Here is a 21,140-nt window from a genome sequence, read left to right on the forward strand (position 1 = left end):
AGCAGTCTACCATCCTAGGTGGAGATTCTGGTCGAGACCGATAAAAAATTAATTTTTTATATAATATGTATCCTTTAAACACATAGATTACGCCTGCAAAAGGATTTTTAATTATGTAACTATTTTAGAAATGACAGCGTGCTGAGTGGAACCGTGTGCCGACCGACCTATATGCAACTGCAGGCGCTCCACGGATTAATTGAAGGAACGATTCGACCAATATATGAATTTCTGTCCAATGACTATTTGCTAAGAGATGCACCGGTGCCTATACACAAAGAGACAATGAGAGCTTTGACGTGTGCATTTGTAAACTGGTGCCGAAACATCATTGTGGGTCAAAAATTGTTGAAATATCAGCATAAATAGCTGCAAGTATATTCCGTGGAAGTTATTTATCGGTTCTGAAGACCATGAACGTGTTAGGAATGTGTATTGGGACTTAACATCTGAGGTCATCAGTCCCCTAGAACTTAGAACTAATTAAACCTAACTAACCTAAGGACATCACACACATCCATGCCCGAGGCAGGATTCGAACCTGCGACCGGAGCGGTCGCGCGCTTCCAGACTTTAGTGCCTAGAACTGCTCGGCCACACCGGCCGGCAAATATGGTGTCAACCCAACATAAATTCCTATTCTTTTCTCTTCAGACTGTTATTGTTCTCAGTTGTTTCTCTTCAAATGTTCATTCTATTTTCTCCTGTCTTCACGATTTCCAAATTCAACCCAGCAGATACAACCACGTTGTCGTTAACGTTTGCTCATGTCTCTCACTTTGTATTTCACAGCCGTCTTGTTCCATATTTTTTTCTTTTCTTTTCTTATTTTATGCAATATCACTTGCATTTTTTGCATCTACTTTGTTAAATAATCGCTACTTTTATCTGTTTATAACAAAACTTTTCTAATATCCTGAATTTGTCGCTTAATTTAATGCGTCTACATACATAGATAAATTCGCATTGCATATATTTCTGATTTCCTCTCTGATTACTCTTTTCCTTTCTAGCTTTGTTTCCAATAATTCAACGTTCACTTGCAGTACTAAAGTGGTTAGGATCGTAATACGCTTTGGGTTGGTTTGTTATTTGCTTAAATGTAGTAATTACACTTTTAGTTTAATTTTGTCATTGTGAATGCAGTTTCTGCTTTCTTTAGTCAGGAATAACGTGTTAAGGATGTGTATGTTTTTCTTCTCCGCCAATTCTACTACCGTCTGTACCATTTCCGAAATGCCTTGATCTATTTGAACAACACTTGACACAGGCATGATGCACGATCTAGCAAAAGAATACAGTGGGACTCAGAAAACACTAAACTTCCTAGGAGTTTTCGTGAAAGTGAAAAGAGGTGAGATATAGAAATAAGCATAGCTTCGATATGTCTGGAGAAAATTTAACTAAACTTCATATACATGTGCCTTACTACGTGTTTTGCTGATTTATCGCCAATAGAGCTTGTGTGCGATGTGATGTGAAGACCAGTACTTTCATCCCAGCCTGCAGCCAGTAATCGTCACGAATTGGCAAAACATGTGTTTCAGCTGTAGTGGTTGCCCACTGCCGGTCTTGAAACCTTTACTGTTCTGTCAGGATGGAGACCGAGCACCTATGTGGCATCGTTCGACACAGTAAGACAGCATTCAAGATTATTCCATTTATTCCCCAGAATAAAAGTCGATGCTGCGTCTTATGCGATGGCTGGTGGCTACATAATCCGGAGAGGAATCCGCTGGGTGCAACAGCAGGCTCAATGCCGCCGAGGACGCTGAATCAGCTCGGAGTGGACGTCGCTGTGTGGCTGCTTACCGCCCGCTGGCGAGGTAGGTTCGCCCCTTGGGTAGCCCTGCGGTGACCGCAACGTGTGTGTTTGATTCACACGCCGTACCGCGGAGTGCTCAGTCTCTCTCAGATCATTGCTCGTATTGTCCCATCAGACGGACCGCGATGTCGGATGCCATGATATCACGGTGAATGCTGAACCTGGCCCACCGGTACGGTAGGCCGTCAGACTCGTGCGACGCTGGAGTTATAGCAGCTTCTGCCCTGGACCGGAAACATATTGGTAGACCCCTGGGCTACCCATCAGTGCTGGCTGCTGTGCTGACTTCAATACTGGACGCTGGACTTCATTATCTGTGGCTGCAGATCGCTGATCTTCTCGTAAGGCAGAAAGTGTAAGACAAACACTAGAAAAGTCCCACACATAAGATGTTGCCACAACATAATCAGAGAATCGACTGCTAATAACGTAAACGCCATCGAGTCTACTGATCGAGTGCTCTACGCTAGTGGTGGTGGAGTATTTATGTCATCAAGGAAAGCTCCACCCTACGATGTCATTTTTAAAGCCCGAATAGTATCTGCTCTACCCGAGTTGTCAGCGTCTTCAGTTGAACTACATTTGTTTAACGAGTTTGTTACAGTGTCCTTAAGCCTTAATCAAACCCCTCCCAGGCGATGCTGCGTTCTACCTAGTGTCTCTTACATAACGTTACGAAAGCAGTTAGATCTGCATTCTACTAACCATTCCCTGCAAAACTCGCTCGCTGTCGCACACACGAAATTCGAGGTTGCTGTCTTCCTGACCGAGTAAGGGTGTGGAAATGTTAACACTTCCTTGGTGGTGGCTGTTGATACTAGCACGTGACTGAGTAACGTCAGCTGTTTGAACTTAGAATATTTTACAATCCATCTTCCGTACTAATTTATCACGAACACAACTGTAGCAAAAAAATTCCAGAAGATGACATTCGGTGGCTGTTTGCTACCATTCCATAATGAATACAAGAGTGTATTCATGCTCGTGGAGGTCGTATCTTTAACTGATGTTGGTGATGTACATCCGAATATTCTATCAAGACTCGTACATCCTGCAAAGTGTTTATTGTGTGAACAGCAGTGTGATGTATTGCATCACCCTAGTGGAATATCTCGTTTGGTATTCTGTTTCAGAAGGGTATGACAATACTAAAGGACACTACATGCCCCGGGGTGTTTGTGGTTTGAACTGCAGTGTGGGCTCTTGCATTATGCTACTGGAATATGCCATCTGATATTTGTTCATTAAAGATATGAGAAAAGGTTTAGGGCGCACTACAAGCATTCATCATTCTTTCAACTACACTATGTGATAAAAAGTATCCGGACACCTGGCTGAAAATGACTTACAAGGTCGTGGCGCACTCCATCGGTAATGCTGGAATTCAATATGATGTTGGTCCACCCTTTGCCTTGATGACAGCTTCCTCCAGCGCAGGCATACGTTCAATCAGGTGCTGGAAGGTTTCTTGGGGAATGGCAGCCCATTCTTCACGGAGTGCTGCAAGGAGGAGAAGTATCGATGTAGGGCGGTGAGGCCTCGCTCAAAGTCGACGTTCGAAAACATCGCAAAGGTGTTCTATAGGATTCAGGTCAGGACTATGTGCAGACAAGTCGATTACAGGGGTGTTATTGTCGTGTAACCACTCCACCACAGGCCGTGCATTATGAACAGGTGCTCGATCGTGTTGAAAGATGCAGTCGCCATCCCCGAATTGCTCTTCAACAGTGGGAAGCAAGAACGTGCTTAAAACATGAATGCAGGCCTGTGCTGTGATAGTGACACGCAAAACAACAATGGGTGCAAGCCCCATCCGTAAAAATGCGACCACACCACAACACCAACGCCTTCGAATTTTACTGCTGACACTACACACGCTGGCAGATGACGTTCACCGGGCATTCGCCATATCCACACCCTGTCATCGGATCGCCACATTCTGTACCGTGATTCGTCAATCCACACAACGTTTTTCCACAATTCAGTCGTCCAATGTTTACGTTCCTTATACCAAGCGAGGCCTTGTTTGGCATTTACCGATCTGATGTATGGCTCATGAGCAGCCGCTCGACCATGAAATCCAAGTTTTCTCACTTCCCGCCTAAATATCATAGTACTTGCATTGGATCCTGATGTAGTTTCGAATTCCTGTGTGATGTTCTGGATAGATGTCTGCCTATTACACGTTACGACCCTCTTCAACTGTCGGTGGCCTCTGTCAGTCAACAGACGAGGTCGTCCTGTACGCTTTTGTGCTGTACGTGTCCCTTCACGTTTCCACCTCATTATCATATCGGAAACAGTGGACCTAGGGATGTTTAGGAGTGTGTAAATCTCGCGTACAGACGTATGACTCAAGTGACACCTAATCACGTGACCACTTTCGAAGTCCGTGAGTTCCGCGGAGCGCCCCATTCTGCTCTCTGACGATATCTAATGACTACTGAGGTCGCTGATACGGAGTACCTGGCAGTATGTGGTAGCACAATGCACCTAATACGAAAAACATATGTTTTTTGGGGGCGTCTGGATACTTTTGATCACATAATGTATTAACTTCTAAATCCTATTGTCATACGCAATATGGATTTCGAGAAGCTCTGCTTCCCGTGACCTTTCACCACGCCGTCTAGGGACACGTTGGTGCCGATATTACCGTCACAAAAGAATAAAGTGCCGCCTGAACACCTCACACTCATTGTCACAGTCAACTCTGGCTCCACACAAAAAAAACGTCTGTTGTCTGCGGTATGGTGTCAGGGGTTAACGACACATAACAATCTCGAAATGTCAACCCAGCTTCCCGTAGTGTTTTCCCGACGGTTCGGGTGACGCTTTGTCTGTGTATTCCCGTGTTTCAAATGTTGTCCTGCATCTACAGTAGTATGTAAATTAATAGGGAGAAGCTCGTATTGTACAAGCCAACGGCCTTGCCGCGGTGGTCAAACTGGTACCCGTCAGAGAACCGACGTTAAGCCCTTTTGGGCTTGGCTAGTGGTGGATGGGTGCCGTCCAGTCCGCCGAACGATGATGGCAAGCGGGGTACACTCAGCTCTTATGAGGCAAATTGAGGAGCTATTTGACTGAAGAGCGGCGGCTCCGGTCACGAAAAACCGACAACATACCCCTCCGTATCCGCATCCAGTGACGCCAATAGGCTGAGGATGACACGGCGGTCCGTCAGCACCGCTGGGCCTTCCGAGGCCTGTTCGGACGGAGATTTCATATTATGCAAGGAACTGAAGTTAGTTAGCTGCTACCAATTTTATCAGCCAACTGTTGCACTCTTGGCCGACTGTTGTTGTCTTCACTATGAACAACGATTGTAAGTCAGCTCCAGTTCCGTTGAGTGCTTGTAAGTGAGGTCAAAGCGTGTGTCATTTCTGTATTCTAGACAGGTGAACTTGATGATTGTGTTAAAATGAACATTTCATCTAAGAAATGGACAGAAATAGCTGCTCTTCATGAACATACATACATGATTGCAAGAAACATTGTCTCTGTTGTTGGTGTGGGAATATCTAGTGGTTCAAATGGTTCTGAGCACTATGGGACAACATCGGAGGTCATCAGTCCCCTAGAAGTAAGAACTACTTAAACCTAACTAACCTAAGGACATCACACACATCCATGTCCGAGGCATGATTCGAACCTGCAACCGTAGCGAAAGCGCGGTTCCAGACTGAAGCTCCTAGAACCCCTCGGCCACCCCGGCCGGCTGAAGATCTAGTGTTTCAAGACTTATTAGGGAAGGTAGTAATACTACATCATTGTCTCCGAACAGAAGAGGCACATGTGGACGAAAAGAAAAATCCCACTCCTATAACAGACAAAACTATACTTATAAGCAGCAGAATTCATCCTCATAAGACAATTAAGGACCTTCACAGAGATTTATTCGCTACTGGGGTCGAACTGACTCTTCAACGGTACGGAGTAGACTCCTTGATTGTGGGCGGAAGGGACGAAAGCCGATAAAGAAACAACTGTTAACATGTACCATGAATCTAAAAAGAAGAATAAAATTGGCATCGGCCACAATATAAAACTCTTGGACCTCCAATGACAGAAATGTGTATTTTCCAGTGATGAGTCACATTTTCTTGTCCTAGGTTACAGAGCGAAGCTTTTGCGAAGGACCCATATGCAGTGAGAGCTCAAGTATCTTGAACAGGCCGTAAAACACCTTCCTGAAAAAAAAATGTTTTGGAGTTTCTTCACTGCTGGGGCCCTGGGGCACTAATTCCTGGGACTCAAACCCAGATTTCCAAATTACCGCGAGCGGTCGCCTTACCATTTGGCTACCCGAGCACGACTCACGGTCGGACCCAAACTTCCATGTGTCGCCAACTACGTATGCAACCTCTACTCGTACTATTCCCGTGCAGGGAAGACATTTGACTTGAAAGTCGCTTGCCCGGTGTCGGCGGGTAAGTACGATATTGCAGTGCCTGTGTTATTCCGAACTGCGATCTAATGTTCCGCTGGACATGCACGCATGACCGGAGCAACATAACAAGGTAATTCGGAATAACACGGGAACTGCAGTATCGTACGTAACCATCTGCAAAGGTCTGTAGGAATGGCTAACGTCCAATATTTATTTTTTTAAATTTTTTTTATTATTTTTTTTTAGCTAAGCAAACTAAGAACACATTTGGCAACACCGTCTCTAGTTGGCTGCTTGGGTTTGTGTGTGCAACGATCTAAATGGCTAACTTTAGTGCTAATTAAATCGGAAAAAGCGCAACATTGGGATTCTTTTTAACAATTACTTCTCAGCACAACCTACCCTACAACACCCCTACAAGCTTTTCAGACTGTCTCTGACCACCCTGCACATCAGTCACAGAAATACGGGACGATGAGTTTGGCAGCGTTCCGTCGAGTTGTTCATAGTATAATGATTCCTGTTAAGGTAGGTAATGTGAATGTTTACACCGTGCTGCTGCCTTATTATGTGTTCGGGCTGCATTATGGCTGAATTTGCAGTGCTTCCATTAAACACGTGCTGTAGAGTCCTGACCAGGGAAGATAACCGGAACACTAACGGCCACAAGGCAGAAAATTCCACTGATGCACTTGAATTTCAAACCGACAAATTTAGCTCATTCCACCACACGGTGGCTAAATCTTCACCCACTCGAACACTTGCTGTTGCTCCCAGGAATACCACCAACAGCGAACCCCCACCCAAGGGGACAACGTGAACAGACGTGGCTTCACTAATTAATTCACCACTCAACTTTCGTGTCCTGGGTCGGTGAGCCACGAACCTCGTAACACTCGGAACAGCCCTCACACACTCCGACACTGTATAGAGACCGCCAACGGGCCCGGCCGACTGCGCCGCACGGATACTTGCTTACTGATCCGCTCCAACCGACCGACTCGCTGCCAGTACGCCGACAATATTTAAAACAAGTTGTCAGTGGAAATGACACCAACTACACACACAGTTTCACAAACACTTGCACGAAGATTTGAACGACACTCAGCAGTGGCTGTGCAATCACGAAGACAAACTGGGAATCGATACACACACACAGCCAACCCATAAGCGATCGGTGAGCCAATTCACGTCGTTTAGTAGGACGACCGACCGACGATCCACGAAGACCGTCCCCGACTCAAGCGATGCGTGGCGACAACGGTCGGACGAGCCATGGACATCCACGCCTCACTGCTGCTCCAACCCGATTGAACTAGTGCCGCGTTCCAACTCCATGACTGGCAGGTCCCAACTGTCCACCTGACACATTCCAACTGACTCCACGACAGACGACAACCGGGAAGTAATAACAGTGCAGCAAAGAAAACATGTGAGGGCTATATCAATAGGCGCTGCTTCTGCCGCTGATAGGCAGACAAAGAAGGGACTCAGTGACAACAGAAATTGAAACTAACATAACGAGGTGGCAACACGAAAAAACCAGGATGTAAAATAAGAGATGGCATGTGCGCAAGCCACGCACGGCTCATCGTGTGTGGTGTTTTTCTACAAGGGACACATTCTTGTTGTTCAACAAGTCGTTGTCCATAAAGCCGTCAGTCATACTGCATGAAACACATTTCGATGATGTGCAGCTGACTTCCCACAGATGTGACGGAATTTTGGCTGTAGAGCATTGACACTCACTTCTGTTGGAAAATGGGCTGCCAGGAGTCGAAAAATTTACTACCTCATTTGACATAATGCGTGAGACACAGTTTCATTTATACTACACGGGACTAGACTGCCTGTTTCATTACAGGGTGACAATTATTGAACTGTATGAAAAAATTGTAAATTACTTACAAACCACGGCGTATACACACTATATTTAACATGTAAACGTCTCTACATATACTCGGATTTAGGTTATGACATGTGCAATGCGCCTGCCATCATTGGCGATGATATGACGCAGATGAATAGCGAAATTCTGCATGACCCGCTGAAGTGTCGCAACATCGATTCTGTCGATGACCTCCCGAATGGCTGTTTTCAGGTCAGCAATGATTTTGGGGTTATTGCTGTAAACCATGTCTTTAATACAGCCCCACAGAAAGGAGTCGCATGTGTTCAGATCCGGAGAATAAGGCGACCAATTGAGACCCATGCCAGTGGTCTCTGGGTCCCCATAGCCAGAATGCGGTCCCCAAAGCGCTCCTCCAGGACATCAAACACTCTGCTGCTTCGATTGGATTGAACTCCGTCATGCATGAACCACATCTTGTCGAAATAAGCGTCACTTTGTATAATGGGAATGAAATCATCTTCCAAAACCTTCACGTACCGTCCGGTAGTCACCGTGCCGCAAGTAATACACACCGAGCGAGGTGGCGCAGTGGTTAGCACACTGGACTCGCATTCGGGAGGACGACGTTTCAATCCCGTCTCCAGCCATCCTGATTTAGGTTTTCCGTGATTTCCCTAAATCGTTTCAGGCAAATGCCGGGATGGTTCCTTTGAAAGGGCACGCCGATTTCCTTCCCAATCCTTGCCTAACCCGAGCTTGCGCTCCGTCTCTAATGACCTCGTTGTCGACGGGACGTTAAACACTAACCACCACCACCACCAAGTAATACAGCAACGATTATTCTGTGACTGAACACTGCACACCAAACAATCACCTGTTGAGGGTGAACAGACTTCTCGATCGCCAAATGCGGATTCTCAGCCCCCCAAATGCGCCACTTTTGCTTGTTAACGGACCCATCCAAATGAAAGGGGGCTTCGTCGCTAAAACAAGCCATACAGCGCATGCTAATTCCCAGTTCAATAACTGTCACCCTGTAGATCTGTAAACACGCCAATAGCTCTGTAATAGCCAATGACAGTACACGAACAAGGTCAGATTTATGCACCACATCGCTTTCATTCGAATTATTACTTGTACGCCATGCCTCATCGTCAACAGGCTGTTCGTGACCGCGTCATTGCTCCTCTGTGGGAAGGGCATTTGACAGCGTCACAGGCTGGGCATGGTACGGCATTCCTGAGCGCAATGCGCATCGACGGCTAAAACGTTATCGAGATACTGAAGAATGCATCAGGCATGTGGGAACTGGAGTTGGACATGAAACAGTACCTGACCACGACAGTGATCCTCAACAAGACACAACAAAACCTTTTATTAAAAGCGGTGAAGTTGAAACGTACCAATGCGTTTCCCAGATCGGTGTATATGGTTCTGCGTTGACTTTGGGAAGCCAGACTACTTAGCAAAAGTGCGATCATCATGGAGAGGCTCCATGGTAATCATCGCCTCCACCTCTTAGGATCTGACATGGACAATGTCGGTCGCGACAGGCAGAACGTGATATTTACCGACGAATCGTTACTGTCCGCAACGAGTAATGGTCTAGGAGAAGTGTATAGGCCGCAGGAACCCATTTCGACTTCAAATACATCCCTGAATCATCCCACAGTGACCGTGTGTCATAGTGTTTGGGTCTGGACGTGTTCTCGTGGTTTTGAATGCTTCACAGCATAGATAATCGGCTGGATTCCGACCAGTATAGCGATCTCATAAGTAACATCATGGTCTCATCGCTGCTTGCAACAAGAGTGGTTTGCAGAACAGAACAAGATTGCTCGTCTCAATTGGCTACATTCTTCATCAGACCTAAGCGCTTTTGAAAATATGTTTGCAAAGACGAAAAGGACTTTGTGAGGAAATTGGCCTGACCCATCGCTAAGAAACAATAGTGACCTATGGAACGTCTCCCTAGCTCCCTGGGAAGAACGTGACAGAAAATGAGAGATTTATTACCCCAGACTTCCTTCCTCGCAGACGGCAAACAGTCACTCAATTTTAAGTCCTTTGTACGTGCTATTAAGTGGTAAAGAAGCCATATATCTGAATAAGAACCATGAACTGTTCGTTCTATTAATTTCCTCATTTATAATGATAAAACAAATTAACCGAGTTACGCAAAAAATTGTAATAAGCAGATTCGAACCAAATTTGTCGCTAGGCTGTTAGGTACTAGACGGTCAACTATACTACGAGCTACGAATGTATTATGCTACAGTTCCCAGTATTTAGATATTTCTACAACTCTTGACTGTACATCATGAAATGATTTGTCTTTACTAGGTCTAGCATGCTACGAATGACTCAGGGCAGGTTAACTTGTGTACTTTTAAAGGGTTCACCTGGTGATAAGTGTCAAAAATGTGTTATACCATCTACTACACTTATCGTTACAAGTGCCTTTACTTTTATCAGTGGATCTGTACGCCCCGTAGTGTGATTGGCGCCTTCGTAATACGGAAGATAATTCAGATTTCAGCAACGACCATTGTTTGTGGTTTCAAATGTACTTCGGGGCTGAAAGTTGATTGTATAGCACAAAGTGAAATGCTGTGTGGTTAGGGCCTCCCGTCGGGTAAACCGTTCGCCTGGTGCAAGTCTTTCGAGTTGACGCCACTTCGGCGACTTGCGTGTCGATGGGGATGAAATGATGATGATAAGGACAACACAACGCCCAGTTCCTGAACGGAGAATATCTCCAACCTAAGTGGGAATCGAACTCGGGCCGTTAGGTATGACTTTCTGTCGTGCTGACCACTCAGCTACCAGGGGTGGACATGGTTCAAAGTGAAGTCAGAAGATGACGTGATGATGGTGTAACTTTACTTGCGGTTTATCACATTCTAGAGTTACAAAATCAATTATTCTTCTCTTGTGGAGCTTATATTGCCTAGCAAGAGGTTGGCAAAACGTTGTTATCCTTACCGAAAGTAGGTTGAGCCTATCATCCTTCTTCAGGAAACTTTCATCCAGCATAGTACGATCTTCATACTCTAACCGGAAATTACGCAACATTAGGTTCTTCGCATCGTCACACAGACGTGCGATAAGGACTGTAGTTAGAAAAATTTTCATATTCTCTTTCGTCATTTTTTTGCTGACCTCCGGTTCACATATTGTTTCATGTTTCTTTATAATATTGCCAAAAAGTGCCTTGTGGCTCTTGAAAACAGGTACTGACCTATTAGCTACTCTACCACTCATTGATAGACCCACATCAGTTGGACATCTGAGCTATGCACAGATTATAACACATAGTGTTCAAAATGAAGACATTTCATAATTGAGCTGGCCACTGTTCGAAATATTTTCTTTGCCATACTCCAGTCTGTTACATACTTATCCACTGCTTCGACAAACTCTTGCGCCTTCTCACGAATACTATGATCTCCTTGCATGTTGTTACGTTTGACTAAAGTAGCAATATGCCTGGAAGAAGTGCCGTATTCACTATTAACTCTGTTGATAAAAATAATCTAAGCCGTGAAATTATCCAGGCCAGTCGCTTGAGACGCCTACATCTGCAGATGACAGTAGTTCACAGCAGATCGAAACACCCTCGCCCTATCAAATTGAGACATTACTTAGTCTTTTAAAGCTTTTAATTGTGGAAGTCTATTTCCCTTGAAGTGAGCTCGATCTCGGTACTAAATTAATCTTATTTTACCTTGTAGTTTGATTTACTTCTAATGCACATAATAACGCTTGTAAGTTTGCTAAGGGAGCTGAAGCCATGATTGTAATAGTTCAGTATGTTGTAATCAGTATTTTGTAACTTACTGGTCCCTGACATTTTTGGTACAGATGGTTCCTACTCACCCCCACTTGAGGCCTCCTGTTGCCTGTGGTCTTATATTGTTGGACGAGCCAACTTCAGGTTACTTATCCAACATATCTTTTTGCATTTATTCATCATGGCCATTTTATTTACGAATTATTATGCTCTATAACATATTCGTGAACTCCACATCCTTGACTTCGATTACATTTCCACACTTAGCTAGTTGTAATTTTGTCTGAAATTATGACGACATGCATAACATCAGTTTGCCTCTTGACACCGATGTATACTCTTTACAATTTAACCTACAGTAGAGCACTCCAAAATACGATCTCATACTGCAGATATACTAATCATACAACCAAAGTAGTTGTTAATGTAGGTACAACATTCCTCCGCTGGATAGCGATAGCGGAAAACAGCTGTGTTTAGCATGCGAATGACTCATATTAGTGTTCTTTGGATGAGCGACTTACGTTCTAAGAACATTTTCGTGCGGTTCTCGGTGTTTGCGTTCACGCACTTGCCTTTTAATCAGAGTAAAATAGTGACAACAGCATTTTTTAACGAATGGTAAATACCTTGTAACCGAAGAACCCTTTTGTCTGCTGTTCTGAGTACATGAAAGTATGCGTCCAGAAGCATGCCGAGAATACATAGAATTTAGACCCAAGAATTTATTTACAACGCAGTCGTACTATTTTATAAAAGGAAATATGGTACAGGCTATAGTACGTTGCAGTGTGCACATATTACCACGAAAGTAGCAGACTCCTTAAACCCGAAATTACCATTGAGGCGATGTTATGAATAACTCTCAGAAGTTTCAGTTCCATTGATAATTATTTCGACTCAAAACGTAATCATTGATACAGGAGAGAATATAATTGTCTGTTCATGAAACATGTAGCATTCTGGGTCAAAACAAAGAATGGCTCAAAATTTCTTATTCCACAGTCTGGAAGGATGCTTGCACCTTATCTAAAGAAGACACGACAGAAAGTGGCAGTAGTTCTTCCTCCTTTGCTGCACACTTAAAAGAAGCCAACCACAAAATACCTATTATTAATTAAAACACTACAGATGTTGCATGAATTACAAAAGGCAAGCCATGGATGTGATGGAAGAAATCGAGGTTTACATCCATCTAAAAAACCAGTCGAACAGAGTTTTTAATGAACAAAAATATCTGTACAATGGAACTTTTCTAGACAACTTTTCGCCAATTCTACGAAGAAACGTTATAGAACCGTAGAACGAATAGTCGTTGCTATACTCGAAAACTAATACGACCATAATGCGGTAAATGATGCAGTCATATAGTAGGTTATGAAAGTTTTATTCGATTTTCATGTTTTTCTTTACTGCTTCCTTGTACTACTGTGAGAGCAAAGCTATAAACAAGTATATGCCCGAATTGTAAACTATACGCCATAGCTTCAATTTAACTGAATGTACCTCAATATTTTACATTCACATGAAGTAATAACAACCATTAACCACAGTCTATATGTACTGAATACATCGACTTTACATAAAACATCTTTATAACAACTGTTCATAACAGACGTGCTCCCATAATAACGAAACAAATATTTCAGACTACTTTTGTGAAAATTACATGCAGTCATATTTACAACGACAACGAACAGTAAGTAAATATGCATAAGATCGAAGACCATAATCATTAACGAATTATCTGTGGAATAAGTTATTCTCTTCCTCGCATTTCCACGCTGAAAACATCGACTTCTATATAAGAACTATGCAACAACTGCGCAAAAGTAACGTGTTCTCATATTAACTAACAAAATTTCCAATTAATTTTATAGCAATCACATGCAGTCATAATTATAAAACAGGAACGAAGATGTGTATGGCATAATGAACCATTAACTAATCTTCTATAAAGAAGTCATAACCCTCCCAGTATATCTTGGGCTATGATTTGTTCTCATGTTAAATTCGTGGCACAAATTTATTCACTGTTTAGTGGTTCCGTGTAAGAAACTTGAAAATAACCTAAGACCGAAATTGTAGGATCGTACATTAAATAAGGAAAACGTCAGTTAAAGGCATCAAAAAAATCATTTAACAAAGCAAAGAATAAAACAGCTAGAAATTCTATACGGAATGAAAAATGATGTAAAAATTTATCCAAATGAGTGTGTGATGAATTCAGCAAGACTATTATTCGATTGAATCAATGAAAAACCGATTTTGTGCTATGTTCCTCGAAATACCCACCTCACTGAACAACGAACGAAAAGTCTGAACATAAGTAAATGCACATTAAAGACCTAACAATGCTGCTAACAATATAACACCAAGGTGCAGGATGCTAGCTTACACTTGTTACTCAAATGGTTCAAATGGCTCTGAGCACTATGGGACTTAACATCTGGGGTCATCAGTCCCCTAGAACTTAGAACTACTTAAATCTAACTAACCTAAGGACATCACATACATCCATGTCCGAGGCAGGATTCGAACCTGCGGCCGTAGCGCTTAGAACCGCTCGGCACTTTTTAGTCGTCGCATCAGAAAGCACCTCGACAGCAAGTTAATACTTCGCTCTCTCTAGCGCAGCTGCAACAGGTCCCTACTTGGAAATTCCGACAGCTAATGACGATAACAGACTCCACTATACTGCTTTCTGAGATTCAAATGCGCATGCACACAGGGAACAAATGATCACCCTCGCCTGCTGTTGACCACCGCTTCAATTCGCCAAGGTAAATCACGTAAGACATCCCTTCTCAGCTAGTGAAAGACTGTGATACCTTCATCAATCGATCTCTTGGTACGGAACATCTTTGAAGTACCCAGAATGAAACTTTCACTCTGCAGTGGAGTTTGCGCTGATATGAAACTTCCTAGCAGATTAAAACTGTGTGCCGGACAGAGACTCGAAGTCGGGACCTTTGCCTTTCGCGGGCAAGTGCTCTACCATCTGCGGTCCCGAGTTTGAGTCTCGGTCCAGTACACAGTTTTAATCTGCCAAGAAGGTTCTTATCAGCGCGCACTCCGCTGCAGAGTGAAAATTTCATTCTGGAAACATCCCCCAGGCTGTGGCTAGGCCATACTTCCGCAATATCCTTTCTTCCAGGAGTGCTAGTTCTGCAGGGTTCGCAGGAGAGCTTCTGTAAAGTTTGGAAGGTAGGAGACGAGGTACTGGCGGAATTACAGCTGCGAGGAGAGGTCGTGAGCTGTGCTTGGGTGGCTCAGTTGGTAGAGCACTTGCCCGTCAAAGGCAAACATCGTGAGTTCGAGTCTCGTTCCGGCACACAGTTTTAATCTGCCAGGAAATTTCATATTATAGGTATGATTATGAACCAGTATTCGTAGAAGAAAAAAAATTTTGAAAGCTAAGACTGTGACAAGCAACTTGTATTATGATTACCGTTCCATTCTGTACGGAGACTGTTCCTCGATGTATCTCGTACATCCACTCGGAAGTCAATAGCAACGTTGCTGTTTATGAAACAGGCGTTGCTCCTCAAAAAGAGTGACAGTATCAGTCAGAAAGACCTGCTGAACGTAAAGTGTCCTCTCCCGTAGAGGACTGCTTTGGCGGGTGACACAGGCTGGGGGTGAAAGACTCAGGCAACTTTGATGTGAGTGAAACAAAATCCTGCGGCTTCTCAACAGGTTTTAATTAACTCCTCACGCCTTTAAAAACGTTTATCAAAGAAGTGTATGAACCTAACCGCAAGTATGAAGCTCTCTGAAGGCGCCCGAGAACTGAAATACTGAGTCATCCTCCAAGCGTTGCTTGGTGGAACGTAAATAAAGGGAAAGGAAGGTACAGACACTGCAGACACAGTTATAATTCAAAAATTTACTAAATAGGGTGTATTATTCAAGCTTCGTTTGTAGTGCAGTTTTTACGCCGTACAGTGAGCTGAGAAGATTGAGATCGTCAACTTTTCTGTTGCAAATGGAAGTTCGTAATCACTGCTGATGATATTAACAATAATTTCAGATACCTACAAGTGACCTAGAACTACGTGAAGTAGAACAACTCTTTGCAAAGTGTGGACTGTTGCTCAGAGATCATGGAGTTAGTAGAGTGTCTGTATTTTTTATGTTTAACGTTAGACGCAAAGCCACTCTATCGGGACAGTAAACGTATGTGACTGCTTTTTGAATGGGACTAAGATTATGGAAACACCACAAACACAATACATTACTATGTCTAAAACGGTGCAAGAAAACTTTGGCGTTCATAACAGATTTCAGTTGTCGCGGAATGGATAACCACATGCTTTACATGGTTTTCAACGGTATCTCTCTTCCTGCAAAGCAGTAGAAAATTCAGGTAACGATGATGGAGGTGGATAGCGATCACACACTCTTCTCTACAAAGTAGACGACAAACACTGATTAATATTGAGATTTGATGATTGTGGTGGTCATGGTAAATGCGAAAATTCATCCTCGTGCTCACAACACCATCCCTGAACTACGCGAGCCGTGTGAACATGCGTGCTGTCGTCTTGAAAGATGGCGTCACCATTGGGAGACAAAGACTGTAACTGTGCGGCCCATGAATAGCACGATATGGCTTCCAAAATTATCACCGAACACCTCGCTATGTTTCACTCTTAGGACGTAAACTCGCCCAGAAGGTGAAAGCAGTATGAATCAAGAGTCATGTGACCAAATGACATTCTTCCATTGGTCCATACTCCAGGTTTTATGGCTTCAGCACCATGTTTTACTATTACGAGTATATGCATCGCTGTTGAGTGGTTTTGAAATTCCAGTTCGCTCTGTAATGCTGTGCTTATGGAGCTCCCTTCGTGGGATATATATATAGTTCTGACAGGGTTCTCCAGTGCGATATTCAGTTCTACAGTCTACAGTTTTTGGTCGTAATCCTCTTCAATAGCAGTGTGACACGATAACACAAACCTTTATCCGCGTTGTGACAGCAGATGATGTTTTCCGCCTTACCTTTATTCGGTATAAAACTTCAATACAGTGTCTCTCGAAACACCAAACACTTCGGCTACGTTGGTTGCGGAAGCACCGACCATATCAGCACCAACAATTTGCTCACATTCAAATTCATTTAAAACTGAAAACTAAACTCCAGCACACCGCTCTCCTGGCCGCATGTCAGTTTACGAGACCGGAGCTGCTACTTCTCAATCAAGTAGCTCCTCAGTTTGCTTCACAAGGGCTGAGTGCATCCTTCTTGCCAACAGCGCTCGGCAGAGCGGATGGTCACCCATCCAAATGCTAGCCCAGTCCGACAGAGCTTAACTTCGGTGATCTGACGGGAACCGGTGTTACCACTGCGGAAAGGCTGTTGGCTTCGAATCCGTTTAGCCTGGAAGTAATTCGCTTGTAACTACTTACACGCAGCTCTGACCATGACTAACACACCGCATTGATGACATTGCACAGTGAAATACAAAAACACAACCTGCAGGCTTGGCTAGCTCATGCATTTATGATTAAGCATACATTTCTCATAGTGTTTCCATATTTTTGTCCATCCTCTGCATATTGACGTCTGTCCCTTGCGTTTGACTGTACGGTCTGCGTAACAAAACGATGATATCCGTTTATGATCCATTTAGTGCTAGAATACGGAATGTACTGTTCACACCACTATATATCAGGTGCCATTTCTCTAAATTTTTCCCTCGTGAATATCACGCAAAAGAAAAGAAGAAGAAAGCAATACACCATAATCCACAAAAATAGCGACATCGTGGAGACTGCCTGCAAAAAAACTAAAATTTTCATGAAGTGTACTCCAGGCGATTATAAGTGGTTCTGAGTGCTGAAGTGCTGAGTGCTGTACACATCGCAAGACGCTGAAAAATCGTATTTATGTTCATTAATTGTTCCGCTCGTAGAGTGTTCTGAAAAAAAATTAGTTCCATTTTCTACCACTAGCTGAAAATAGGGCCCTGTAAGCAGTCAGATTGTGAAATGTTTCCTGGATTCCGACGGTATGCTATTTGTTTCTGGGCGCCAGGGATTTATTTCTTTTGGGAAGTGATTGTTGGTATTATGAGTTAAGAATATTGCTGGTAAAGTTGTTTTGTCTGAACGGCAGCAAAAGCAGCGCTGCACTGTGAGGATATCGCCGACAGAAACAGCTGTGAACAGGACCATGTTAATAAATAAATTTGGAGAAACAGGTGAATTAAATGGTCCAGCAGGTACAGAGAGGCAGCCCATTCCCATGGTAGTTGCTGATGAAGTTGCTATATCTGTAACAGACAGCAAAAGCCTCAGATTCTGCAGCCAGCGCTCGAGCTGTGTCACAGGAATTCTCTCTCCTTTCTTCAACAGTTCAAAAGATTGTGCGGCGCATTTTACACTGGTATCCAACCAAGATTGAGAATGTGCACCCAATGAAGCCCCAGATAGGCTATAACGCCATGTATTTGCCCTTTGTTTTTTGGGACGCATGGTAGTGGATGACAGGAGGCCAGGGAATATTCTTCGGACAGATAAGGCACAATTTACTCTGCATGGTGCCGTGAATGCAGAGACCTGAGGCACGTTAGATTCTACTCCGGCATCCGTCGCTGCTCTCTGCTTATGTGAGTGTGTGTTGTTTCAGAAATTCCTCCATTCTCGGTCCCTTTTTCCTTCGAGGATATGACACGTCGTGGGCCTTTTAGGTGTAAGTAATATCTGCACATTATAAGGACTTTCTTGTGCAACATGTGATTCTAGCTTCGCAAGAGTGTAATTGTGCCCACATCACTATCTTCATACAAGATGGGGCGACACCACATATCGCTTGCCAGCTGAAAGGTCTGCTTCGTGAAACCTGCGGTAACGGCCGCTTCATCTCTAGGAAATAGCGAGATGTGTGGCCTTCCAGGTTCACTGAACCAAATCCATGTGACTTCTGGTTGTTGGCATATCCGAAAGATCGTGTCTATCAGGGATGTATCCGGAATGTTGCTAAGCAGAAGGATGGCATAAGATAACATCTATCTCTGATTACATTGGATATGCTCTGAGAAACTGCCGACCATGCTGTGTTACGTAGCCAGCATGCTAAAAAGTCGGTAGACAGTTCTGAACATATGTTGTAACTCGTGACCGTATCGTAATAAACGTGCTAGAACCACCGTTATCATGTATTTGATAGTTCCTCCCATTTTCCTGCACCCACACCACATTCTGACTGGTCCCTGGTTCGATTCCCGGCCAGGTTGGGGATTTTCTCTGCCCGGGGACTGGGTGTTTGTGTTGTCATCATCATTTCATCATCATCATTCGTGACAGTAGCTAGATTGGATTGTGAAAAAATTGGGGCTTTGTACAGGTGCTGATGGCCGCGCAGTTGAGCGCCCCACAAGCCACACATCATCATCATCACATTCTGACTGCTTAAAGTGCCACACGTTCACCTAGTGCCACAAAGTAGCTTTTTTTTTTTCGTCATACTCCGCGAGCGCACCGATTAACAAACATACCTACGGTGTTTCAGCCTCCTGCAAAGTACACAGCCGGCACTGCAACAATAGGAATACCGACCGTTTGATTATAAACACCCGGTACATAATTGGATACAAAAATGAGAAGCATTTTAGGTTAGAATATATGAGTAACACCTGTTACGTTGTGTACATACACAAGGAAAGCTTATACAGCGCTTTCCTCATTCATAAATCACGTTTAAATGCTGACTGGTTGTGAAAACATCGTATAGGGCTCCGTCTGAGGAGGGAAAACGTCTAAAAACATATATAGACATTTGAAGCCTGCATAATACTATCTTATCAAGACTACGATTTTCGTTACGTGACATCACTATTCTCTTTACTAGGGATTCCACGGCTGACGTCCGAAAATGGAATCGATGGGTTTAGGAGGGCCACACTCAAAGCCTTCCAGGGTCTCAGCAATCTCAAGTGATTACCGCCCAAGTCAGATGCCTTGTTCGTCCGGCCGTGCAACTTCGTACAGCCACGTTATTTACCTCGGGTCAAGAGTGACCTTGTTTGTAGCAACACACGCACACACATGGACATCTCGACCAACATAAACAGCCACCACGGCGACATCCGTTGGAGCTTCTTTTGACGGTAGCAAAAAAATGGTTCAAATGATTCAAATGGCTCCAAGCATTATGGGACTTAACATCTGAGGTCATCAGTCCTCTAGACATAGAACTTCTTAAACCTAACTATCCTATAGACATCACACTCATCAATGCCCGAGATTGGATCCGAACCTGCGACCGTATCAGCAGCGCGGTTCTGGACTGAAGCGCCTAGAACTGCTCGGTCACAGCCCTCGGCTGGCGGTAGCAGAGAGGCACGCCGACAAACGTGCGAGCTACGAACAACACTGAACAAACAAGCACCACGTTGGACGTTATGAGCATAAGGAGGCGTCGTCATAAGGATAGAGGTGAAGCACCTGCTGCAGAGGAAACGCTACAATTATCAGCCGTCGTTTCTCCGTAGCCAGGCACATAATACGATTACTTCCGGTTGGCATAGCAGGTAATTTGCGCAGCAGGCGTTACATATCTCATGTGCACTATAACTTCGAGATCTCTGTGACGTCATCTGTCATCAAGATAACTCAATACCTCGTGTTTCCAGTGCCGTTGTAGATCTGTTCGACAGTTGCCATGGCATGTTCTCATTCACTGTAAACATTTGTTCATGGGCTGCCACCACCCACGTGCCACCACGCCTTGAAGCAGCACGGAATAACGTAGCGTTGCTTGTAAGCATTGATTTGGAGAGAAAGCATCCTGGGTCCCTTGTTTGATGCCAGCCACTACGCCACTACTTAAATTTTAAATAAAAATCATCAGCAATGTTGACCCAAGACTTTCAGCCTAAGGAGTTACACGCGTTCTGTTAACGGCCTCGTCAAAGAGGGTGGAGGAGCCGAAAGAGACAGGGCACTTTCTCGCCCACATGGTGAGAAACTGCCCTAAAAGATGAAAGAATCAGTAATGATCTATAGCATGAGGATTCAGAAGTCAAATGGAAACTACTGTATCAAAGACACCAGTGGTCTGTAATTGGAAAATAATCATGATGATTTCTCCGTTGCCAAAAGATTCCAAAAGAGTCCCCCATTCGGATCTCTGGAAGGGGACTGCTAAGAGAGCTGACAACGACACAAAAACTTAATAGCCAACGAAAGGATAACATTCTACGAGTCAGGTGGTGGAATTTCGGAAGCCCAAATGTGGCAGTGAACTTAGACAATCATAAAAGAGAAATGC

The 21,140-nt window shown here is 43.9% G+C and overlaps 1 protein-coding gene and 1 pseudogene across 1 annotated transcript in view; one reads left to right on the plus strand and one right to left on the minus strand.

The window, feature by feature from the left end:
• The window catches only part of LOC124795818 (neuroendocrine convertase 2), a 1,530,590-nt gene that overhangs the window by 811,285 nt on the left and 698,165 nt on the right, over window positions 1-21,140 (plus strand). The window lies entirely within an intron of this gene.
• On the minus strand, window positions 17,113-17,230 carry LOC124796656 (annotated as a pseudogene).

The sequence above is a fragment of the Schistocerca piceifrons genome, chromosome 4 (genome assembly GCF_021461385.2).
Source record: "Schistocerca piceifrons isolate TAMUIC-IGC-003096 chromosome 4, iqSchPice1.1, whole genome shotgun sequence".
In the NCBI taxonomy this organism is placed as follows: domain Eukaryota; kingdom Metazoa; phylum Arthropoda; class Insecta; order Orthoptera; family Acrididae; genus Schistocerca; species Schistocerca piceifrons.